The sequence below is a fragment of the Terrapene carolina genome, unplaced genomic scaffold, assembly GCF_002925995.2.
Source record: "Terrapene carolina triunguis isolate 2854851 unplaced genomic scaffold, T_m_triunguis-2.0 Scaffold33715, whole genome shotgun sequence".
Lineage (NCBI taxonomy): Eukaryota > Metazoa > Chordata > Testudines > Emydidae > Terrapene > Terrapene triunguis.
The window spans coordinates 1,280,839-1,307,206 of NW_020698066.1; the positions used below are offsets into that span (position 1 = coordinate 1,280,839).

Here is a 26,368-nt window from a genome sequence, read left to right on the forward strand (position 1 = left end):
GGTGTTTATTTGGGCCCAGATCCACAAAGATATTTAGGTTGCTAACTAGGTTCCATTGATCTCAGTGGAAGTTAAGAACCTAAAATACCTTTGTGGATCTGGGCCTAGGCTTACTCCCATAGTATCTAAAGCTATGGCTACACTAGAGAGCTTACAGCGGTGCAGCTGCAAGCCCTCTAGTGTAACCGCTCTAAGCCAATGGGAGAGAGCTCTCCTGTCAGCTTAATTACCCAGCCCATGCGAGCAGCGGTAGCTATGTTGGCGGGAGAAGCTCTCCTGCCGGCATAGCACTGTCCACACCGGTGTTTAAATCAGCATAAACTATGTCGCTCAGTGGGGTGGCTAATTCACACCCCTGAGTGACATAACTTATGCCGACTTAAGCTGTAATGTAGCCATAGCCTAAGACTTGAATACCTGGGTTTACTTTAGTTCTTTTTAAAAAAGGAAGATCCACAAAACTCAAATCATATTTTGAGTTGGCAAAATTTTTTTAAAAACTTTGCAAAACCTTGCCCTCCGCTGGGTTCAGCCACTGTGATCTAATCTGAGTTCTTACACAAAGTGGCAGATTACTGCCATCAAACTCTTTAATTGCTCCACTATGAGACAAGTGCAGATTTCCACCTGACACCCTGCAGAGCACATTACTGTATCCACACAGGTTATTTTTACTTGACACAGCGTGTCCTTTTTAACAATAGCATTCCAAAGCAAATTAGCCTTTGTATAAAATGCCAACAGCACTCAAATGGCACCCTACCCTCCCTGTTCACAGGAGGTGTGGATTATGCTCTTATTCTCCCTCTCCACTGTATATTCAAGTACATGTTTAAAGGGGGGGAGGGGTTGAACCACTGTCAGACTTGACAGGTGCAGACTCAAGATGCACAAAGCTCCCCAGCCTTGCCATCTGGGAGACAGCTTTTCTTCCTTGGCTTTGCTGCTGGGGCAAGATCTGCTGGCTGCTAGAAAACTTGGGCTCTTCATCTGTTATGTGGTTGTAAGGACCTGCTTGTTACCATATGGTTGTGTTTAAAAGAGAGAGAAGATTGGGCTGCAAAGCAACTGTAAGAATTTTGCTCAGTGCTATTTTGTGGTAAAAGCGGGTTGTTGGCTTTCCCTCCCACAGTCATCACAGTTACTGGTATAAGTAGGTGCACCTGTGTCCCTTCAGCCCCTGTCATTTGGCCACAAAGTTGTTTTTCTTTGCATCAGCCACATACTTCTCAACTTGGCACTATAAAATCCTGCATATTTTAGGGTGCTTGGATAGAAGCCCATTTTTTTCTCCTTTTTTTTGTGAACATAAAACCAAGGGTGGAATGGAGTGAGACAGGATTTGCTTTGATGGAGATGTTTTGGAAAGCTTGCCAACCTAGCTGTATTGATCTGGTGAGTAAACAACAAAGCTTCTGTCCTCTGCAAGTGGCTAATTCCATCACATCACAACAGAAGAGAATCCTTGTAGCAGCCTCAGCAACAACCAAAAGAGAATATTTTGCAATATAATAATTCTGTCTGTATGGTTGAAGGAGAACAAATGCTTTCCTGGCTCCCTGTGGAACTAATAAAGAAAGGCAGGTTGAGGAGCCTTGGATAATTATTTAACCATCTTAAATATTTATGAGGTACAGAGTATGGTACATACAATTTAAGATGTGGCTGACAATTGCAGCCTACATCAACTTATTTCACAGAAGCTAAAAATACTTAATCTTTCTCCTTTAAAATAAAAACATTAATCCCAGATATGTCCTCAGCTCAGAGAGGGGCTGTAAACTATAAATAGAGAGGAGAAAATAATTTTTCACAGGTATAGAGTAGGAAAACTGTTATAAGAACAAAGTATTTGCCAAGAAATTTTGTTACTTGTTTTCCATTGTATTTTTCTTCTTACTGAAAAGTTCACCCTTGGCTGAGCCAGAGTCTGGGGACTTCTGTGCCATTTGGTAGACTGGAAGTGGGCCAGATTTTCAAACCTGTGTTTGGCCTGTGTTTTTTGTGCCATAAAATTATGGCTTTACAACCAGAGGACCAATTAAGGCTGCGTTAAAGACTTAGCCCACCGTTTCTTCACTGCACTTTGGAACTGGTGTTCAGAGCATGAAATCTTCCCTGTCTTCCAGTCAACATCCTACATATTCCACCAGGCATGTGCAGAAGCATTTTCTGTTCCACACATGGCTTCCAAACACACACTCATTAGAGGATGATTGTGGAGGGCTTGTGGACAATTTCAGACTTTATTACAATGTAAGAGCCCAAGATAGCAGGTCTGTAGAAGTCAAATAAAATGTGACGCATAGAGGGCTTCCAGGATCATGTGCCAAGTTTAGGCTAGAGGATGTATCTGCCTCTTGTATATGGGATCTATGCTCATGTTGAAATATCTCACTGGATGATACATTCCCAAGTTAATAAAAAATTAAAATGGTCTTTATACTGAGTAGAATGGCTTTAAAATGTTCAGTTTAAGTTCTGCTCATGATTTTGGCTGAGGACAAGTCTACATATTACTGGGCCAAATCAATTTGCTCATCTTCAATTTCTTCCATCATTGCATGGATGAATTACTGTATGACAATATAATTGAGTTAGGTGGAATTTTTTTTCCATTCCCAAATCTTTGCATCCAATCTTTGCATTTCAGCCAGGGGCTGCTCTAGGCACCAGCAAAGCAAGCACATGCTTGGGGCAGCCCATTTGCAGGGGCGGCAGGGATCCAGCATGGGAGCTGAGAACCAACAGGGGGCCCTGGGAGCTGTAGTTCCTTGGTTAGCTCCCTGCCTATAGAGCCAGCCCTGGAGCAGGGAAAGAACTACATTTCCCAGCATTCCCTTGGCCACTACTAACAGGAAAGAGGGGGAGGGAGTGAGGTAGCTGAGACCTCATGCTGCAGTGAATGGAGAGCTGCACTGGGAAGGTAGGGATACCATATTTTAACATTCAAAAAATAGGACACTCCATGGGGAGGGAGGGTAGCCCCACCTTGCCCCATCCACTCCCTCTGACTGCCCCCCACAGAAACCCCAACCCATCCAACCCTTCCTGCTCCCTGTCCCTTGATCACCCCCTCCCGGGACCCCTGCCCCTAACTGCCCCCCAGGATCCCACCCCCTATCTAAGCCTCTCTTCTCTTTGTCCCCAACTGCCCCCTCCTGAGACCCCCCCCCAACTTCCCCCCTAGGACCCCACCCCCTACCTGTCCCCTGACAAACCCCTGGGACTCCCATGCCTATCCAACCGCTGCCTGTCCTCTGACTGCCCCCCCCACCCCCTACCCCACCCACCCCCCCCCCTCTCCCTGCCCCTGACTGCCCCCCCCCGAACCTCCGCCCCATCCAACCCCCCAGCCCCCTTACTGTGCCACTCAGACCAGCGTGTCTGGCTCCACGCAGTGCCAGACACACTGCTGCATACATGCTGCCATGCTCCCCCGCAGAGCCACAGCCCCCTCCCCCCCCCAGCACCTGCCTTCCAGATTTGAACACCTCAAAATTCAGGAGTGCTCAAACTCAGTTTGGGCAGCTGTTACTTCATTTCTCCCATATCAAATATACTGATCCACTGTAACTTGCTGTAGAAAAAGTAGGATAAAATTGAGCAAGAAATGCTTCCCAGTGGTTATTAGGACTGGAATTGCTATTTTCAACAGCCATTGCCTTTTTTCTTTGTTTGTTTGTTTGTTTGTTTAAAAGGAAGACAGTGATATTGCATTGGCAAATTCCCCATAGAAAGAAAGAAAGAGAGGAACAAAAGAATAATAAACGCACCTCAACTTTTCTTCATTTATGTAGGACAGTCTTATAATATGCATCCAGATATCCTCCAGTCACACAAGCTGAAAATTGTTCCACTTTACTGCAGTTCTGTAACCATATGGGAACCAATCCTGTCTGTGTTCTGTGCACATCTAAAATTCCTGCTGAATGACCTGCCGTGGGAGCGAGTTACCAGTGACCCAGGGCTGTGGCGGAAGGAGGGTGCAGGTTGGGGGGGGAGAGAGCCCAGGGCTGAGGCAGCAGGGGGGTCCGGCGAGGAGCCCAGGGCTGGGACGGGGGGCAGCCAAAATTTTTTTTGCTTGGGGTGGCAAAAAACCTAGAGCCGGCCCTGATTTCACCAGCACTTGAAAATGCTTAAGTAATACCATAAGCAGCCAGCTCATGTCCTGGCTGATGGTTTATCCTCAGTGCTACCTATTTTTCTTTTCTTTTTGAAGTGTGCAGCACTTTTTTTCTTCTTCTTCTTTAACTATAGTGCATCTTGCTCAAAGTCATAGCCTGGATGTGACACTGTAGTTAAAAAAGATCTCCATGGTCAAATTCTATAGACCAAATATAACAATGGCTATGTTTTATCCCTCCTGCACCGTTGGAAGAGATCAGAACCCACTCTCACCACATTGACACTCTCCTCCCCTGCAATTAAAATACTAGGTATAGTTCATTGATGGTATCATGTAAATAGTAAAATATGTGCAATAACAGGCTTTCATTTATTGGAACGCAAAGGTAGCCAGCAAGATCATGAGGTGAAAGACATTCATTTTGACCTGGTGTAAATTGCATGGGTGGCTGAATATGCTTCAGAACAAATGTCTCGATGTGGAGAACCTTGCAGGCTGCTGGTCCCACGCGTTGTTTTGCATTGTTGCACAGAAAATAGAATCTCTAACAGGACGCTCATTCTTTCACTGTGCAAGTGTGTATTGGATGCCTAGTGGCAAAATAGTGTAAATTGTCTTCTTTGCGGTCAGTTACAGCATCAGCAGCCAGAGCTTGCTGGAAAGGGAGAAAAAGTGTGAGGGGAAGGGAAACATGCTTTCCAATTAGACAATGGCAAATACCATACTCTCACTTATACAAGGTCAGAAAGGTGACAGCTGAAGGAGCCACGTAATAGACAATTTGATGATAGTAGCTAAGAAAATATAAAAGGCATCCAATTTCTCCCCCATTGATAATGCTGCCTGAGGTGCTGTAGATCAATTTAGTCATGGTTGTTGTTAGGAAATTGCTCTTGTTTGATGTTCCACAAGCAGATCATGCAGTTTCCTAGGAAACATCCTTTCCCACTTAAAATCTAATTCTTTTACATTGCTTGATCTGATGAGTCACCCTGCCTGACTTTTCTTTACTTCCTTTTACCTATTAAAATGTACCCACCAGGTGGAAATCCACTAACTGACAGGGATTTTAGTCCACATCACCTGGCTCTTCGATTAACTCTTGTGGTTCCGCTCTGTAATCTAGACAATGTGCCTGATTTGGCAAAACAGAATTAATGGGAGTGATAGTGTGAGAGAGGAATCACTGTTTAATTGATTTACCCACTAATGGAACAGTGTGTCTTCCTATATCCTAGAAGGAAAAGAACTCACGCACTGCATGGTCATATTTCCTTCATCTTCTGTGCTGGAATTTAATTTCTGTTTTGTAAGAAGTAAAGGGGTGAGCGACGACGGAACTTGGATGCCTAAACTCCAGAGTTAATCATCTAAGGGCTTGTCTACACTACCGCGGTAGTTCGACGGCTGGCAATCGAACTTCCGGGTTCGATTTATCGCGTCTGGTGTGGACGCGATAATTCGAACCAGGAAGTGCTCGCCGTCGACTGCGGTACTCCACGTCAGCGAGAGGAGTACCGCGGAGTCGACGGGGGAGCCTGCCTGCCGTGTGTGGACCGCGTCTGAACCGCGGTAAATTCGAACTAAGGTATGTCGACTTCAGCTACGTTATTCACGTAGCTGAAGTTGCGTACCTTAGATCGAATTGGGGTGTTAGTGTAGACCAGGCCTAAGTCGCTGTGCATGACACCACTGCAAATTACAAACCAGGGAAAGATAGGCAAAGCAATGCCTATCTTGCATGTGGAACCTGATCTGGTAGGTGTGCTCAGAGGCTGCCTACCACCTGGGGTACAGCAGCTTCTGGAGCATGGGGGGCAGAATGCGGGACACTGATAGGTGCAGGGCTCCTCACCCGCACACATAAAACAATAATAGTGAGAGCATAGGGCAAGCAGGATTGTGGTTTCAAGCATGAGCCAGAGAAAGAGAGGAATGAGATCTATTTGGAAAGACAGCAAATAGATAGGTAGGGCTAAGTATAGGTGGTAGGTTAGGTGGACCAGGGGCAGGGATTAGGTTAGTGCAGGAGAGGGGCATCTAAAGGGGCACAGATTAGAGATCAGGGACAGCTGGGTAACGGGGGTGGGGGCGGGGGGAGCCACAGATAGCCAGGGCAGGGAGGTGGGGAGGGTATTCTGGTGAGGGAGGGGGAGGGCTGGGACAGGACTAGGTAGCAGGAAGGGACAACTGTGGGAGGGAGGGGGAGAAGCTACTGAACAGGGATAGGGGGAAGCAGGAAAACATGGTCTAATATGATAAACAATAGCATCTTCATGCTGCAGCCTCTGCTGTGACAGCAGAGCGAGGAGGAGAAATGGAGTCAAAGGGCAGAGGAGACTGAGGCCAAGGCCAAGCCTGAGCCACAGGCCAAAACTAGCCTCCATCCATAGCCAACCCTGCAAACATACCACCCCTGTTGGAGTTTTATGGGGATCTCACAGTGGGCCTGAACCTAATGCTAAGGGCTTGTCCTGGACACACTCCAGTGGTTGTGTGACATTCTGCAGGACGGAGGACCTATCCACCACCACTCATAGGGACCAGCCACTATCCATCATCATGTGGGTCAGCCACTGGACCCTTCCAGTGGGTCACCACATAGACAACTGGCATCCTCATGGATCCTGGACCCATTTTTGAAGGCCATAATCAGTAATGTATATGCCAGCCACCAAGAGGGAGAATATGATTGAGTTCCACCAGATTGCAGCCTTCCCATGTATCCTGGGAGTGATTGATGGAAACTGCATGGCCATTAGGAGACCACATCATGACCCTCATGCCTGAATAAGTAGAAACTGCAATTACATGATGGATATGATGGTTGTGGGTAATGTCAGGCTACATTTCATGGACATTGTGGCAATGTACTTGGTGTCATGCCATGATGCATATAGAATATCAGGGTTGGAAGGGACCTCAGGAGGTCAACTAGTCCAACCCCCTGCTCAAAGCAGGACCAATCTCTGTATGTACAGTCACAATGCAGACTGGTTTTGTGTTTGTTGTAGTCTCAAGAATCAACCCTTCATGGATCTCATAAATTGACAGAGTTTCTATTATTTTTTCTGCCGTGTGTTGTTGGGTTTTTATTCCTCTCTCCCCCACAGTAGTCAGTTTAATTGCTTTACAGATCACCTTCAGGGTGTGAATCAAATGACATGCAATTGATGTGAGTTTACCTGAGACAATATAATGATTTCAGTGTTAAACATGTTGCAAACCATGTTTGGAAAACAAAGTCTCATTTCTTGGGTGTGACGCTTGAATTCCGAGGTGAATATAATGAATGGAACCTATGTTGAATGGAGAGTTGACAGAGTAAGGGGTAAATGCTGCTCTGTCCATGGCCAAAGAACAGTGGTCACAGAACAAGTTAGCAGCTGGAGCTTTTCATGGCTAATGAAATCTACAGAATCCCCTGATAGAAAAACAGCCCTAGAATATATAGTTACCTGTTACTTGTTCTATGTATAAAACCTAATAGTTTGCAGGCATCTAATGAGCCCCTGTAGCTACATCATTAATAATCGTTCGGTCCAGCAGAATGCAGCTTCCATTAAATCCTCAGAGGGCTGGGTTTTTTATTCTACCTCCATCTGGAGTTGGGTCAGAATCAATATTCCTGCTACCTTCCAGAGCCTCTGATTACACCAATTGTCATCATACCAGCAGATACGCAAACAGCTGTGACTAATACTTCCAGAAGATGCAGCTTCTGAGAATGACAGAACTACTGATTTAAAGGGGCAATACTTCTGAATGGGTACAAAATATGACTCTCTTTGACCCTGTGGTTCCTAAAAGAATGTGGGTAGCAAAATTGCCACCCTGCCTATCAGACGTCAGCCACATTCTCATGATTTTCTGAATCTGTTTGTAAGAATCAGATCTGTTCACTTATGATTTCCTTCTCCTCCCTTTTACCTTGATGTATATGTATTTGTACTCCTTCAGCACATGGCTTGTTCTGCTGCAGCTGGTGAGTAGGCGGTCTCATGTAAAGCTATGTGGAATACTTGAGCATTCTTTCTGGTTTATAAGTCTATTTCCTGAATTATGAAAGTTATGAAAAATAACAAAGGGTCCAAAACAGCAAAGCTTGAATATAAGTTGACTAAATTAAAAATAAATAGCTTATAAGATGCTCTGAGAGATAACAATGGTACTTTCAAGTCTATGATATATATACAATTTAGAACTGTGTAAAAATAGTGACTTTTTTTTATTAAGACCTTTGCAACCTCATTTCAGGTGATTCATGCCTCTACAACCTAGCTTTCCTGTTAAATTTTAGGGTTTTGCTCATAGATTTAAGGCCAAAAGAGATCATTATGATCATCCAGTCGGACCTCCTGCATGGCACAGGCCACAGAGCCTCACTCAGGAACTTCTGTATCAAGCCCACAACTTTTGGTTCAGCTAGGCCATACAGTCTAGAAAGACATCCAGTCTAGATTTAAAGATTTCAAATGATGGAGGATCTAGCTCATCCTTAGGTAAGTTGTTCCTATGTTAAATTTTACTATTAATATTTTATTCATTTTGAAACATGTAGAAATGTGAAGGATCACCTTTGTTCCAAATTTCCTGCCTGAAAAATGCTGAGTAGAAGTTCTAATGGTGGCCACCTTTGAAATTCTTTTACATTATCATCAATGAGGAGGGGCTGGGAAAGTAGAGATGAAGAAATGAATACATTATTTAATAATGCTGTCCATGCTGCTGACTCTTTGTCCAAAAAAACTTGCCCAGCATGTTCTCACACAGACACTGGGGCCAGTTCTGGGGCAAGAAGCTTTGTGTGAGCGAACACCTGCACACAGCCTCATTGAAGTCAGTGAGCGCATCCATGAAGCAGTTTGCAAGATTGGAGCAATAATCTACCCATGTCTATTTGGATGGAAACGCTCTTACCCACACAGCTACGGAAGAAAACAAATAACTGGCAGTATATTGAGTGCCAGTATTTTTGCTAATTCTGCTTTGGGGAGATGTGCCAGGAAGGCATAAAAAATCAATGGTAAACAGACATAGCAGCAGGGGCAAAAAACAGGCAGTGTTTTTAGATGGGAACTCATATAAACAATTGCTTACACACAGAGCAACAAGCCCTAGCAGGATCCCATTGTGTATCCAAAGCACTACCGATTTTTATCACCCATCTGATTCATATGCTCACAGTCAAAAGAGCGATGACGATCAGCTTTGAAAAAGTATAATAAACTCAGATAACTGCTGAATTAGACAATTCTAGGTCTTCTTTCCTCTGCTGAAAATATGTAGGCAAGGCATTAATGCATCTGAGTTGTGCACATGCTGAATGTACACTTGGGGGCAGACAGCTTATAGCTCGTACTTCACACAGCTAGTGCACGGTGGTGAATCTCTGCCGGAAACAAATATCTCCTTTTCCCCTTTCAATACTTCCTGCCATGCATACAGGACTGTGACGAGAATAAAATAAAGGGCATCTATAGCACAGTCTCACCATTACTGGAGCCCCATTGGCTTCAACAGAGCAACACTGACCGACTTATACTAGTTGAGGATCTGGCCACATATGTCTAGTGAATGTGGGGAGCCTTGGAAGATTCATTTGTTGCCTAGAAAACAGCCACAATAATCTGGAAACACCTAACCTAAGACACAACTCTCCCACCCTGCTGTGCAAGAAAATAAAAATGGAACAATTTTTTTATCAATAGTGTCTGCTGCTTCATATAAAAATGACAAGTGGAATTGTAAAAAGGACTGGCCAGTTTGAAATTAGAAAGGAATGGCAACTCCTTTCCTTTTTAAACTACACTTAGCTCTGGAATTATCTCCTTCTGCCCATTTACATCACAGATAATTGCCAAGTATTGCTACATGCTGGTTACATGACATCTGTCTGCTGTATGTGTCACTTTTGAGACTGGCATGGCCCAAGCACTACGTAATTTGCCAGTCTAATTTCTTTTATCCAGTCTGACAAGCCCTTCATGTTCAAAACTGGAGCAAGTTGTATTATAGGATTTATTTCTTTATTGTTTGAAATGTGCTGAATGGTTCAGCAGAACTTTGCTAGAGGAGAACAAAGATTTGTCCCTGACCTGTGGGTCAGTTGAGTAATTCACAGCCAAAACCACTGATCCACTGCAGAATCTGAGTGCCCAAATCACTATTGGTTATCAAGGAAGAGAGTGATGAAAGAAGGATAATTTATAAATCTGTGCAAATCTCAGCAGTTTTGGTTCTCAAGTTCATGGAAACCTTTTCTTTTGTTTCAGTTTGCATAGGTCATCCCCCTTGAGTTTAGCTCAAAATGAAACTGCTGAATTTAATCTGGTTCCACATCAAAATCAGACCATGCCTTGCTTCAAGTAGTCTCAGACCTTTTGATGATTCTTGAGACTACAACAAACACAAAACCAGGCAAGTTTTTGCAAGGTTGGTTACAGCACTAATAATTTATAGTATGCATGTGTGTGTAAATAACAGGAACATGTAAATCCTGCCTACCTGGTGCGGTCTATTGATTGGAGTTCAGGAGTCAGGAGGACATCTAGGTCCTAATCTTGTCTTTATTTTTTTGCTGTCAGAACAAGGCACATCACTCAATACCCAATGAAGCTCACAACTCATAGGTTAAGTGTATAATTCTTACTGACCTCAGAGGGTGTTATGGAGGGAGTCACCAGATGGTGCTGGCTAGTTCTTTTTCTTAGCGTCAAACACTTTACAGTCTGTGAAGAGAGGCTTGTATTGTTCTTGAGTTTGTGATGTGGTTTTTTTGGTGGTGGTGGGGGGGAGATGTGGCAAGCAGCCAGGGCATTTTCTTTTTGCCCTAATCTCTCTAACTGGTCAAGTTGTTCCCTTTATACTGGGTATTGCTGTTTTGGCTGAGAGACTCCTGAAAGGGGATTGCCTTCTGGCTGGCTGTGAGCCCCTTTGTTCAAAGACTGTTGTGTATATAGTGGAAAATAAGCAAGCTTCACAGAGGGTAGGTTGACATGGCACACTTCTTTTGGCAGCTTGTAGAGTACATACCCATGTAGCCCACCTCAGCACAGGTATAAATACCTGTGTAGACTGTAAGGCACAGCTTAGATGAGTAGAGTAAAGATGCCGGAAGGGTGTGGGTACATACCCGAGTATGTGCCCTACACGGCTCTTTACTCGCCCAAGCCATACCTCTCTGTCTACACTGCTACCCGCTACCTCCTCGCAGCTGGAGACTTTTCCTGCTGCAGTGAAAGACTTCAGCAGCAGGGAAAGGGTCAGCCTTTCCTCACTGCCAGACCCTTTCACTGACACATGTAGCTACATGCTGCAGTGTGGACGCATCCTGCCTTTTGCTGTGGTGTGTAGCTACATGTACACTACATGCCACCAAAAGTGGTATGTAGTGTAGATATAGCCTAAGAATATATCTGGACTTCATATCACTGACTTCCAGTCGACCTACAGAGCGTTGATATCTGCTACCACTCAGCAGGGAGGCGACCGTATATTTGAGTTTCCTTTATCCCTTGCGAAAGAGGTCAATTTATTTCTATACCTGCTGACTAGAGCTGATGGAAAAAAAGCAATTTTTTTTTTCTAAAAGTGGTTTCCATTTTGCAGAATTTGAAATGGACCCGCTTTTCATTTTATTAAAACCATTATCAAAACAATTAGTGAACTTTTTTCTTAGCTGTTAACTTTTACTGGATTTTGTCAAACTAAAAATTTTAGTAACAGCTTTGATAGTCACCAAAAATTAACAACATTCTGAAAATATCAACAGTTGAATTTAAGTTTATTTTTCAACAAAAAATAACCCTTTAGTTGATTTTTTTTTTATCAGCTCTAGAGATGACTCATAGAGTGGCAGAGAAGAGATGGTGGAAAAAATTGATTGAACTGGTATAATGGCTATGTACTTTGCACAACTTGTGGCTGGCATCTGATTCCATACCTATGCTCTGTGTGAGCAATACTCTCTTCTCTACCGCTCTGATGTGATTGTACATGCAAATGTATAATTTAGGTCAAAATCTGTCCTTGGAAGTATATGTAAGCCACTCCCATGTAAGATACCCTAGTTCCATTGACTTGAGTGGAAGCTACCTACAAGTATTCTGAAAGCAGACTTTGCCCTATGTGCAGTATTTCTCTTGGAGAGCAGTGAAACTATCCTTGGCATGATGATGATGATGTAATTATAGGGTCTCTCTTTCTCCTGAAGGGTAACGGAAATGTTAGCTCCCATTATTGCAAAGTCAAGCACTCAGATATTAGGAAATGCCAGAATTAAAATTGCCCTTACAACCTTAATTCAGTCCCCATTATGATACAGCCTTTTAATCACATGATTACATACTATTTTTTCCACAGGACTCCTGTGACGGTCTGTATCCCACTATTCACCCCTTGCATGCTATTATTATAATCTTTGTACAAGTATGCCATGTGAGGTATCATTTGAAAACTAATAACTTGCTGGTCAACATTGTCCTGATAAAATACGTGTAGTAACATTGTATGAAAGTTATTTGGTTCTAATGCATGGTGTTACTCAGACATATTCCAAGTCTGGGGAGTGGAAAAACCAGTTCTTCAGAGACAAAATATAAACTGACACCTCAGCCAGTTGTAAAGAGGCCAAATGGGCTACCCCCTGCTTAACTGGCTATTTATGGGCAGGAAAAGGGACATGAGTGAAAAATCTACATTTTAAAAAGTAACAGCTTGGGGTTCCCATCCACACAGACTTTTTGTCTCCTGAACCTCAGCTGGAGAAGCTTCTCAAGGAAGGGAAAGAACTATAAGAAGGAAGGGCAGACACTCCAAATCATCCATCCCTTTCTGTCACCCACAACACCTGAAGAACAAAGGAAGCAGTATTGGACTGGAGGAGGGATCCTAACTGAAAGAAGTTCAGCAAGAGGACCGCTGAAACGCGTGGTGAGAGAGACCTTGCTTTGATTTCACTCTAGTTTGTTAAGTTAGGCATTAGTTGCATTTTACTTTTATTTTCCTGGTAACCAATTCTGACTTTTATGCCTCATTACTTGTATTTACTTAAAATGTATCCATTTATAGTTAATGAACTTTTTTTTATTGTTTTAACTAAACCATGTGGTCGAACTGAAGTGTTTGGGAAACTCCATTTGGGATAACAGGATTTGTGCATATCATGTTCTGTTAATAAAATGACGGACTGTATATGAGCTTGTATTGTCCAGGAGAGAGCTGGGCTGTATAAGACGTACACTTCTGGGGAAAGTGTGGGATTGGGAGTTTGCAGGTGTTGCTCTGTAGTGTAATTCAAGAGTGGCAGGCTTCAGCACTCTTACCATATGACTGGGAGTAACTTACATGCTGGAGGCTGCGTGTGTGTGGACCAGGAGTGGTAGCTCTCATAGCGAAGCAGGATAAAAAGCACCCCAGGTTAAAGAGCTGAGGTGACACAGCTCTTTATCAATCCAGGCGGTACCCGTGGGTATGTCACAGCTCTTGCCTTGTTCAGTGTACAAAGCAGACAGTGCTCACTTAATGATAAGCTATTCAATATTTTGTTTTTTCCTCACTGTTCAATGTGTGGCCCCATTTACTACACACTATTCACACCTGGTTCTGAAGGCAGAATTATTGATTTCCTCCTGGACTTATTTGTGGCACTCATCACTGTAGAGTCTGAGTGCCTCACAAACATTCATTTATTTTCACAATGCAGCTGTGAGGGGAGAGGATATTATCCTCATTTTCTTTTACAAATGGGGAACTGAGGCACAGATATCAAAAATTTCCACTAATTTGGGGTGCCCAATTCGAGACATCTAAGACCCAATTTACTTAGCATTGTGAAGCACGTTATATATTCAAGCAGAGCTCCCACTGACTTCAGTGGCAGCTGTGAATGCTCAGCATTTCTGTATATCAGACCCCATGGGGCACAAAGTCAGGCGCTCAGAAAATGAGGAACATACAATTAGTGACCACCTGTGAAAAATGTGTTTTAAGTGACTTCCTTAGAAACCTATTGGAACTCTTTGGTAGAGGCAGGGATAGAATCCTGTTCTCCAGCGCAATATTCAACTGCCTTAACCATCCTTTCTCTTCCTGTAATCTCCGGCTTTATTTACCACACACCTTCCAACTTCTGCAACAAATGAGGCAAAGGTCCTACAGACAACAGGTTCCTTCACTACTCGCTCCCCGTTATCCCCAGAACGAGTCCATTCTGTCCACTGAATGAGGTAGTGGTCCTGTGATAAAAATAACACGTGATCATGTAATTAAAGTTTGTATCATAATGCATATGCACAAAGGTAGCACAGCCAACTTTAATGCTGGCATTTCCTAACTTTTAAGGGCTTTGCAACCTGGATAATATTCTTTTAATCTAATTTTTCTGTGTGTAATTTCCTTACCCTCATTCCAGTCTCCTAGTCAGTCCTGGTCTCCACTCCTCAGGCTTCTCATCCCAGTCCTGGTCTCTGTACCCAGCCAGGTCCATTTTCTTCTGCCCTGCTCCTCTTTCCCTTGACTCCTAGTCAGTTTCCCTCTTTTAGCCTCCCTTCACCCTCACCCCTCTCTCCACCAGCATCCAGTTCTAGTCTTCCCCACAACAAGCTCCTTGCCCCAATCTACTCTTCCCCCCTCCCACATATGGCTCTTGTCCCTCTGCATTTGACTCAGGCAACTTCCTCCTCCATGCTGCCTGGGGGAGTGGAATGGAGGGCTACATTGAGAGCACAGGAGAGACAAACTCCCAGCTTTCAGTTCCAGTGCCCAGCCTACAGCAGCATGGAGCAGCAATTGCAGAGAAAGCCCTGTTCAGGCCAGGATTGGACCATGCTCAATGCAGACAAAATCTTCAAGGGAACTTAGGCTTGCTAGAGTTTTGCAGCTATGCTAAACACCTGCAAACTGTCATTTTTCAAAGGCTTATAACTTGGTCACATTCGGGTAGTTTTACATGGCCAAAATTTATTTTTCAGTAGCTTTGTTCTCAGAAACAGCTGAACTGTTTTGGCTGAAATTTTACAAATAAATAACTCAGCTTAAGGCAGACAACTGGCATGGAAAATTTCAGCCGAAATGGTTAAAATCTGGCAAAGTTATAAGCCACCTGGAAACAGCAGAGGCAATCTTACTAGGCAGGGATACCAACCTGCCTATAATAAATATATGATAATTTATTTGAACTTTAGACCTCTCACTCTAGGAGGTTTGCTTCTAGTGTTGTTTAATTTTTCGGATAAAGATGGGACTTAATTATATTCCAAACCAGTCTCCCTGTCCCATACTAATGAGCAGACTGTAATTCCTGCAGTTTTTTTGCACACCTGTTCTACAGCTTTTTCATTTCCTTTTAAGAGGGCTATTCCCTCCTGGACCACCTCTCCATTCAATGCCACTGTTTCTCAATCCAGATGTTTTATTTTGCTTATCAGGAAAGGGATGCTTTGGAGACTGCCCTTACTCATAGGCCCCTTCATTTCAACCTGGCACTTTGAACAGAAGAACTCATACCCATTGACATTGTACAGGCTATCTTATCTGTCTAAGGATTTCCAATGTGCCCATCACTGTGATACCTATGTGCTGGACTGATCTGGTGATAATATGGTCATTAATATTTGGACTACTGAATAGCCAGTAACAGCAAATTTTCAGTGCAAGTAAATCAGAGCAACAGAAAAACAAATCTCAGCAGCTATCTGTGCTGCAGAGACAGATATAGTCTGTATCTCCAGGGACATCCCGTGTTCCTCTTGCTGCCATTCTTTGTAAAACAGAGCCCTTATCACACATAGTATGACAATGTATATCTTCCCCTTGAGCTTCCTTCCAGGCATCAGGGCTTGGGTCATATTGTTGCCCAAGAGACCTTATACGCTTGACACTGCCTTAGTTGGAGAAAGGCTATATGGAAATGAGCTGGAATGCAGCATGTGGTCTGAAAATGGTTTTAAATTCCGTCATTATCACAGTTTAACGTGACTTTGGGATCTTTTAATTATTCCCTAGAGGGAAAGAACTGCTGACACTGACTATGCTGAGGCCTTTCACTAAACCTGACACACCTGCATATTCTAAAGATTGATATTAGTTATACCATAAACTTAAGCAAAATGAGTTTCAGTTTATTGACTTTCTGGGGTCAGTGGAAGTTGGGGGTGCTCAGCAACTCCAAGGTGATGTTGAGTGCTTCAAGGGACCAGGCTCACAGTGGGTCATATTAATCGCAGGTCTGATTCCACTGAAGTCAATCGACATTCAAATTGAATCTGACAGTGACTCTTACATTACTAACCTTTACCCTTTTAAAGAGATGAAGTATCATTTTCTAGGCCCCTGCCCTGCTGCACACAATCTCATTGACTTCAGTGGGGCTAATCACAGTGCAGAAAGTTAGGTATGGGTGTAAATCTTTGCAGGACTCAATGCTTTAGCTTGTATTCTTTAGCTTACCCTTTACTTTCCCCTCTTTTTATTCTGACCCAGTAAAAACACATTTTATCCTTTATTACTAATTTCCTGAGGTGTCCAATTCTCCCAGACTTCAATATCCTGAGCTTTCCAGAACACCCCTTTCTTCATCTTGTTTCTCCCTTTTTATTATAGAAAAAATGCTATGAATAATCCTTTTTTAAAAAGTACTTGTATTTCCTGAGTTACTTGTCTTTGGAGCATCTGTAATCTCTTGGCGGCAGCATGGTCTAGTGCAGTGTTTCTCAACCTTTTTGATACCAGGGACCGGTTTGCTGCCTTCCTAAACTGTGTCAGGGAGATCTCTGGGCCCGGCGCCAGTCCATGGACCGGTCATTGAGAAATACGGCTCTAGTGGATATGGCACTTGGCTAGGAGTCAGGAGACCTTGATTCTATTCCTGCCATTGCCCCTGACCCATTGTGTGACTTTGGGTAAGTCGTTTCACCTCTCTGTGCCTCTCCTCCTACCCTTTGTCTGTCTTTTCTACATAGATTGCAAATTTTTCAGGGGAAGGACTCGCTCTCCTCCATGTGATTGTACAGTGCCTAGCACAATGTGACAGTGGTGGGGTGGCTGCCCCACACAGGCAGGAGAAGGGTTAAGGCAGCCTTGGAGAGGCTGTGCAGAACCCAGCCAATCAGGAAAGGGCTCATTGGGAGAGCCAATCAAGAGAAGGCTTGCTGGAGCAGCCCATGTATAAAGGGCTGCTCAGCAGAGGGCAAAGGGGTAGGACTGTCTGCCAACGAGCACCGGAGATACTGCAGTGCTGGGCAGGGTAGCGGAGCAATAGGGGAGCTCTTGGCTGACCATGGTCAGACTGAGGCCCTGAAGCAAGGGCAGGGAAGGTGCTAGGGCTATGGGGGAAGTGGCCCAGGGAAAGTAGGCAGTGGGAATAGGAGGAAGGGCAGTAAGTGGCTGCCAGCTATAGGGTCCCTCAGCCGGGACCCAGAGTAGTGGGCAGGCCTGGGTTCCCCCATCCCCTTTACCCCTACTTGCCAATGCGGAGAATGGCCTAAATCCAGAGTGCAGTTTGCCCCTGAAGCCAGGGGCTAGACTAGAGACTGCAGTTGGCTGCTGAGACAAGTAGAAGGACTGAGGACTGCCTGTTCCCCGAAAGTGGAGAGACAGCGGGCTGGGGCACAGCTGGAGGGCTGTATCCTGAAGAGGACGCCGCGGTCCGGGAGCAACGTGGGTCCAGATGGTGGAGGGAGTGGAAGTAGCAGCGAGTGAGACACTGCTAGTAAAAGATTCCCTGATGGTCCAAGAGAGCTAATTCCCAGCATGACCAGCAGGAGGAGCCAGGGCAGTGAGTCGGAACCGCTACAGGGACCCTGGTGTCAAATGGGGCCAGTAAGTGCTTTCATGATACTAATAATGACAGTAAGAGACAACTGAATAAAACAGCCTGAAACCAGTTTAGTCTGCAGAGATTTTGGAATTGAATATCTTCTGCAGATTTTCTTGAATGTTAGAGTTTGATCAACATCACCTTCAAGGAGGAGCCTTAACTTGTCTGCCATCTGAGGGCCCCTCCTCTATTTTTTGTGGAATTTAAACTTTTTTCTGCATAATTGTTTGAATAATAACTCTAAACTAGCTAAGCCAATTTTGCTCAAACTTAGAAAAATAGTTTGGGGTTGTTGGTCGAGATGTTGATGTAAAAACACACCACATTTGTAAGGATAGTTTTGGTCTCAGCTGTAGCAGTTACTACCAACAAGTCTGGTTTGCATGGAGTGCTCAGGAAAAGTGCTTGACTAACAACCCTGGAAATTGAGCTAGGAAAACCCACTTAGTAACCCTGATTTCTTTATCTTGTTTTCATGGAGTTCAGTAACTTTTGGTGAATAGCTTTATTTAGGTTTTCAGGCCACCTTTAATTATTCAGAAAAGCATTTAAGCACATGTTTCAGTCCCTCCCTGTTCAGCAGAACACTTAAACAACTGTTTAAGAGCTACTGATGGCATGCTACAGTTGACATGGATTTCAATAGGACTTAAGCACCTGCTGAAGTTCTTTGCTGAATAGGGATGAATTAGTGAACTGGGGCGTTATGTGGGAAGTGCCTGTACACTGTGATCAAAGAAATATTACTGTGACACCCCAACCCCTTGCTTATTTGCACTGGAAACACTTGAAAGAAAGGTAGGTTACACAACAATGTAAATTACTTTCCCCTACGCCTCCTTTGTGCATGCTGGAAATAGATTTCCCACACAGTCGTCAATTACTTTTATTCATAGATAACCTCTAAATGTGTGTGTTCTGTGTCACAAGGCTGACATTCCTAATACTGCAACCTTTTGTGGGACCAATAAGCCACATTGTCTGATTCAGAAATGAGTCTCCATGGAGCTAATCGGCTTTGTTTTTGACTTCGAGCACTTGATGTTTTTTTTCCTGCAGTGCTATCAGAGCTGTGGGTTGACTTTAACTGAACTATTGATTGACAAATTAATGTCATGAAGTGGTCTTATACAGTGACAGTAACTAAAATCTCATACCATTTAGGTGGCTTTGTTTCTAGTTAGAAGTAGTTTTAGTAACAGACACAGGCCTGGGCTACACTAGCAGGGGGGTTCGAACTAAGATACGCAACTTCAGCTACGCTATTCGTGTAGCTGAAGTTGAAGTATCTTAGTTCGACTTACCTCGCCGTCCTCACGGCGGCGAGTCGACTGCCGCGGCTCCCCCGTCAACTCCGCTTTCTCCTCCTGCGGAGGTGGAGTACGGGCATCCATTAGCGGATCGATTTATCGCGTCCAGACAAGACGCGATAAATCAATCCCCGATACATCGAACACTACCCGCCGATCCAGCGGGTAGTATAGACGTACCCACAGTCTTTGAATATTTAAACAATAGATGGGACAGTGCAGCTGTGCCACTGTAGCGCATCTGGTGAAGACGCTCATTGGTGACAGGAGAGAGCTCTGCTGTTACCATGATAAAACCACCTCCATGAGAGGTGGTAGCTATGTCGGTGGGAGTGCCATCCACACCAGCGCTTAGGTTGGTATAACTTGCATCGTGCAGGGGGCTGGCTTATTCACACCCCTAAGCGGCATAAGTTATATTGACATAAGTGGTAACGTGTACAAGCCCTTACATTTCCTGTTGGTTGTCAGCTGCACACAGGGCTCACAGCTGGAGCCCCCCCACCCCGGGGCTGACAGCCCAAGCTGTCCATGTGCCCCAAGCTGACAGTGGGGCTCCAGCTGTGAGCCCTGCGCGGGGGTGACAACTCCAGCTGTTGGCTGCAGGGCCGGGGGACTCCAGCTGTCAGTGCCCCACAGTTAAGTCGGTGAAAGCACTCCTGGTGAGGCTGCACACCACCAACAGAAGGATGGTAGTGTGGACATGAACCACCACAGTAATTACTGCGGTGGCTGTACATAGAGCTAACATAGTTCAATTTAATGTTGTAGTGTAGACTTGCCCTAAGCTCCCAGGCTTGTCTTTTGAAGGTGTTGAGTGGGCTTCCTTTGCGGACAAGGACTGATGGAGAGATTGTTTTGTGAAAAGCGTTTGCCAACAGGTGACATGGTGTGTTTGTCTTTTATCATTTTTCTGTGTGAGTTCATTTGAGAGCATAGTGATTGTCTGGTTTCACCCACAAAGTTGTTGTTGGGGCACTCAATGCACTGGATGAGGTACACCACATGTTGTGATAGGCATATGTGGAACCCATGGATCTTGAAAGGTGTATTGTAGGTGGTATTTGTCATTATAGCAGTGGAGATATGTCTGCAGGTTGTGAATCTGTTTTGGCAGGGTCTGGTGTCACTTTGAGTTGGTGTGTCCTGGTCTGGGGAGCTAAACACCTTCAAAAGACAAGACTGGAAGCTTACATTCATAATTCTGCTAGACACCAAAAAACAAGATGCAATTGAGATACCGGTTTTAGGTCTGATTACAACAGTCTATACCCACCAACTCCCTTTGTCCTATGATTGCCAGAAGTGTTAGAGACAAGGTGGGTGAGGTAATATCTTTTATTGGACCAAATTCTATTGGTGAGAGAGACAAGCTTTCGAGCTTACACAGAGCTCTTCTTCAGGTCTGGGAAAGGTACTCCCAGTGTCACAGCTAAATACAAGGTGGAACAAATTGTTTAGTGTAAGTAGTTAACACATTTCAAGGGGCCTCTAAAGGTGAAGTGGCCCATTAACACCCCTTCAGTCATGGGGGGGAGGAGGAACAGTTAGCGGGGAAGGCAGCTGCAGAGTGTGTGTGTGTGTGTGTGTGTTATAGATTGTTGTAATAAGACATAAATCCAGTGTCTTTATTCAGTCCATGATTTTTAGTCTCTAGCAAAGTTATGAATTTAAGCTGCCAGGCTTGTCTTTTGAAAGTGTTGTGCAGGTTTCCTTTGAGGATGAGGACTGAGAGGTCAGATATAGCGTGATTGCTTTGTGAAAAGTGTTCACCCCCAGGTGATGTGGTGTCTTTGTCTTTTATCATTTTCCTGCGTGAGTTCCTTCAAGAGCGTAGTGATTATCTGGTTTCATCCACATAGTTGTTGTTGGGGCATTTAGTGCCCTGGATAGGGTACATGTTGTGCATTGTGATAGGCATGTATTGGACCCATGGTTCCTGAAAGGTTCACAAGAAATGTTAATTGCTCATTTCATTTTGAATGGTTTCTTGCAACATATGTTAACTTCTTGTGCTTACAAATATGTACCATCTTGTATTTAGCTGTGACACTCTGATTAACTTTCCCCAACCTGAAATGTGGAGCTCAAAAGCTCCTTTCTCCAACAGAAGTTGGAGAAATAAAAGTATAACCTCATCCACCTTGTTGTTCTCATATCCAGAGACCAACACGGCTACAACTGCAAACAAAAGTAAACCTACTCATATTACATCATTATCATTTTAGTCTTTTATTCTTATGTATTCCTGGGGAGAAGAAGTGTGTTATGTGTGCATAATAGTTTAAAAATATACTATGCTGTGTTCCAAAGACCCTGTGAAATCTTATTCTACTCCTGACCAACAAAGAAAATTCATTCTGCTAAATAACAGACAACCAGCATGTTCAGTGGGTTTTAGAGCACATGTGTAGACAGATAAATTAATGGAGATATCCCATCTCCTAGAACTGGAAGGGACCTTGAAAGGTCATCGAGTCCAGCCCCCTGCCTTCACTAGCAGGACCAAGTACTGATTTTGCCCCAGATCCCTAAGTGGCCCCCTCAAGGATTGAACTCACAACCCTGGGTTTAGCAGGCCAATGCTCAAACCACTGAGCTATCCCTCCCCCCCCAAAGCCTACAGCACCTAGTATTCCCAGGAGGTCTCCCATCCAAGTACTAACCAGGCCCGACCCTGCTTAGCTTCCGAGATCAGACGAGATCGGGCGTGTTCAGGGTGGCATGGCCGTGTGTGTGTGTGTATGTGTATATATATATATATATGTGTATATATATATGTGTATATATATATATATATATATATATATGTATATGTAAAAACATAAAAGAGTTGGGGGATGAGGGACACATTTTTCTCCAAGCACAATACAGCTTGCATACAGACCAGATGAAGAATTAATAATGAAACTTTTATTCTTGACAGCTTTGTTCACATTAGGAAGGAAAATTCCTCAAAATCAAAAGTAAGAAAAAAAATTATAGGCTTCCAAGATGACAAGGGAGACCTGGCAGTCAATCAGCAGGATAACTATACTAGATGACAGAGTGAAAGATGGCTCCAAAGTCACCAGCACACCTATCTGTATGGAGCCACCTGCCACATGAGTGAAAAATATATTTTTCGCTCATCTATCTGATTCATATAATTGCTATACAGACAACAATTCTACAAGTAGCCCAATACAGAGGGGTTAAATGGTCGTCACCTAACTGCCAGCAAACTGCAGCCATTTTATTTTTCAAGAGATGCTTATCTAGAAAAATCTTAAAAAGGAAGCTAAAATACTGCGTGAGGATTGTATAGGATTGCTAACCTGTATATACCACAGTAGCACATTAGTGTTTGTATTTAAAGGAATAATTGCATGTGGCACAAAAAAACCCACTATATATTTTGGGACTCATGACTGAGGTGATGGGGATTTTTTTCACTTCTGTGCCATTGATTTAAATCCAGCACCAGTTGGGAGTAGCTCAAAGTTATGCTCGGATGGCTCTTTAGTTATGCACTGCAGGTGAAATGAGTGTTTTGTCTCAATGCACTTTCAAGTGGATGCTCCACAAAAAAGCCGATTGGCACCCTTGGCACTCTTGTTGGCAGTGAGGCTGAAGATTTGAATGGCCTGGAGACTAAACTAATCCTCATTCCTTGAGGTGATCCCTCCAGAGCAAGGTTCAGACATGCTGGCAAGATGGTCTGTGGAAGCTTTTTGCTTTTGATATCCAAGTTGTAGCAGATGGTCTTATGATGCAATCTACTAAACTCCTTAAAGCAAATAGTAGAAAAATGATTCATTTGGTTACTTGTTCATTTTTGAGTTAACTGGAAATGTCATACCATGCCCTTCCTGAATGCTAGTTCAGGCGCTTGAATACAACACATTGCGTGCCAGGACTTGACAGCTGTTGCATGGTTAACTTTGAGGTGATGGTTGACCCTAGTAGTTTAATGAAGTTCCATAGTGTAGCTATTGCTGGTGTCAAGATACATATATAGGGTTCCCATATGTCTGCTTTCACTGTAGATACAATTGGTTTCTAGAGGTAAGCGAGATAAAGCCAATGACTTTATTCATGAAAATAATAATGGGCACAGAGTAGATAATTTTTGTTTTCGCTGTTTCCATTGTTTTAATGACATTGATGTTGCTAGCTGCCATTGCCCCCTTTTCAGAAAGTTACTTTTTAATATATTTTTTCCATTTGTTAACAGTATGTTAGCAGTGATTGTAGCTCAATGCCGGCAGTTTTTTCTCAGTAATTGACTCAATGTGCAGTATAGGTCTACAAAGTTCCATATATTTTGTAACGCTGTTAAGAAATCTCTCTCTTATGTAAAATATATACCACCCCTAGCCTCAGGTCTAGTAAATACAAAATGTATCATATGCAAGATACACAGGGCCAAATGGGAGCTGCACATCCACATCCAAGGTCAGAAGTTGGCCTGCCAAGTAGTGGCCTAGGAAGCAATGAAGTTCCTGTATTGGTTATATACAATAGTGTACATGTAACACAGAATGTTCCATTCATTTGACAGAAAGGACGAACTGCTGACCATTTATATTTTGTAGCAGAAAGGGACCTCTTTAATTGTCTTAGAAAAGGGCCGGCTCCAGGGTTTTGGCTGCCCCAAGCAGCCAAACAAACAAACAAACAAAAAAGCCGCGATCGTGATCTGTGGCGGCAATTCAGCGGGAGATCCTTCGCTCTGAGCAGGAGTGAGGGACCGTCCGCCGAATTGCCGCCGAACAGCTGGTCGTGCAGCCCCTCTCCGGAGTGGCCGCCCCAAGCACCTGCTTGGTAAGCTGGTGCCTGGAGCCGGCCCTGCTTAGAAATGAGGCATTGGCTATGGTCAGCAGTGAGTTCCTGAATGCGTCTCTGTAATTAGATTGTTTAATACAGGATGATGTAATCAAAAATTCAGTTTCAAAATATACTGTAGGATTTAGAGAGTAAGGATGTCTTGTAGTTAAAATATTGATGTGGGACTTGAGATCTGGCTTTGGTTCCTGGCTCTGCCACAGGCTTGTTGTGTGACCCTGGGCAAGTCACTTATTCTCTCTGTGCCCCAGTCCCATGCCTGTAAAATGGAGATAACACTGCCCTTTATCCCATCCTCTATCGATTTTAAATTGTAAGATTTTTTGGGCAGGTACTGTTTTTCTATGACTTTGTGCAGGGCCCAGCAAAATGGGCTCCTGAAACTGGTTGGAGCCTCTAGGCCAGTGGTTATCAACCTGTGGCCTGCATGCTGCCCAATTAGCACACAGCTGAGGCCCAGCTCAGCTGCGTGCTAAAGGCTGTGGGCTCTGGGCTGCCGGTTTCCACCTGGCCCTGAACAGTGGGCTCGGGGTCCAGGCTGCCAGCTGTGTCCCGGCCCCATATGGGGAGGGTCCAGGGTCGGGATCCCTGCCCCTACCCTGCGCCCGGCTCTCCACTCCTGGCCCCACCCTGTGGAGGGGTCTCTGGTTGGAAGGTGCTAGGTATAGGGGTTAGGTGGGGGGCACTGTGGCTCTCAACCTGCAGCCCAGGTAACACTTCGTGGGCCACATATGTGGCCCACAATGATAAATAGGTTGAGAACCACTGCTCTAGGCATTATTGTATTAGGAGTAGTATTCTGGTATTTACCTCATCACTTCTTAATCTGAACCTTTGCCAGTATAAATATAATTGGGATTTAAAGTGATTTGTGTTTGGTGCGGGGCAGGGATGCTCATAACCCATTTCTTCAGCATCCTGGAAAATCTCCCTTAAATTTGCTAGTGATTTCCTATATTATACAGACACGAGTCATAGAGAGGCTAAAACATTGAAATAATGAGAATCCAGTGTGTAGACTTGCGTTTGCTGAATGTATTCTTTTAAATGGACCCGTCAACGGGGTAAAAAATGATCAATGCAAAAATCTCCTTTAATGCAACCTTTTTAGAGTTAACACCACAGTAACAGTCAAGAGAAGCAAAAGTTAACATTTCGATAGCAACAATAATTTCACCATATTGCACATTGAGCACTACGCCCTGATTTAGCCAACCACTTAAACGCCCTTACGTGCCAGTAAAGTCAAGGGCCAGATCCTTGGATGGTTTAAATTGGCATAGTTCCACTAAAGTCAATGAAGCTGCACCAGTTTGCACCAGCAGAGAATCTAGTCCAGTGAGTTTTGCTCAGTTAAAAACTGTACATTCTGGCTCAATGGGATTTGATGATTTTGCAGGATTATTTTTGTGCAGAGCAGTCCTGCAGTATGTTTGACAAGTAGTTTGGTAACAAATACCACCCTGAAATTGAAACATTTGAGGGTCTACCCTTCCCTCCTATGCATATGTGCTTCCTTTTAATACTAACAGGATTTACATGTTTGCATCAGTGGGCACATAGACTCCTACTCTAATATCTGTATTCGCTTCTGAGAGTGGAATTAGGGTTTTTATATCACTTAAATTTAGCTTATAAATATTTTTAGAGATGTATTAAATCATATATCACATTTTCTTCAACATTCTTGATGAGAACATTAGCTCTGCATAAGAATTCCTGATTTTGACACTGGGTTTCATGACCTCATGTGACTCTCTTCCAGTGCACCTGTTAATGATTGCTGTATTACCACAACCTCGCATGCTTATCTTCTAAAGAAATTGTTCCAGTTGTACGTGCAGACCCCATACAAGAGGAGGGTCTTGGTTTTAATGTATTCTTAAAAAAACCAAACAAACCCCAAAATCAAGCCAGGAGTGGGAAAACCGTGAAAAAGCCACAATGTAGAATTCTTTATGATCATTAACAGGCTGAGCTAACCGCTTTAAGAAATACTAAACTTAAGTTGGGGGTATGAAGTGGAGTTGGGGTGTGTGTCTGTGTATATAGCCGGGGTGTGTATGTGTGGTATTCCTTTTTATAAACTTGCTAATAACTGAGTGAGACATCGAGGCAGCAAGGAAAGCCTAAAGAATCATTAACATCACTGGTTTGGAGTCTGCAGGAATCTGTACCATTCCAAAAGAATGTGGATCTTGTTGAAACATAATGAGGACTAAACTTCCTTAGGTTATTTAAAAACCAAGGTCCTGACCACTTGCTGTCAGTAAAGATCCCATG

General features: G+C 43.8%; 1 non-coding gene across 1 annotated transcript; it reads right to left on the reverse strand.

Moving 5' to 3' along the window:
* Positions 1 to 21,875: 21,875 nt before the first annotated feature.
* On the reverse strand, positions 21,876 to 21,994 carry LOC113409501. Its single transcript, XR_003370549.1, has one exon. It is a non-coding gene; the product is annotated as a 5S ribosomal RNA (ribosomal RNA).
* Positions 21,995 to 26,368: the final 4,374 nt, after the last annotated feature.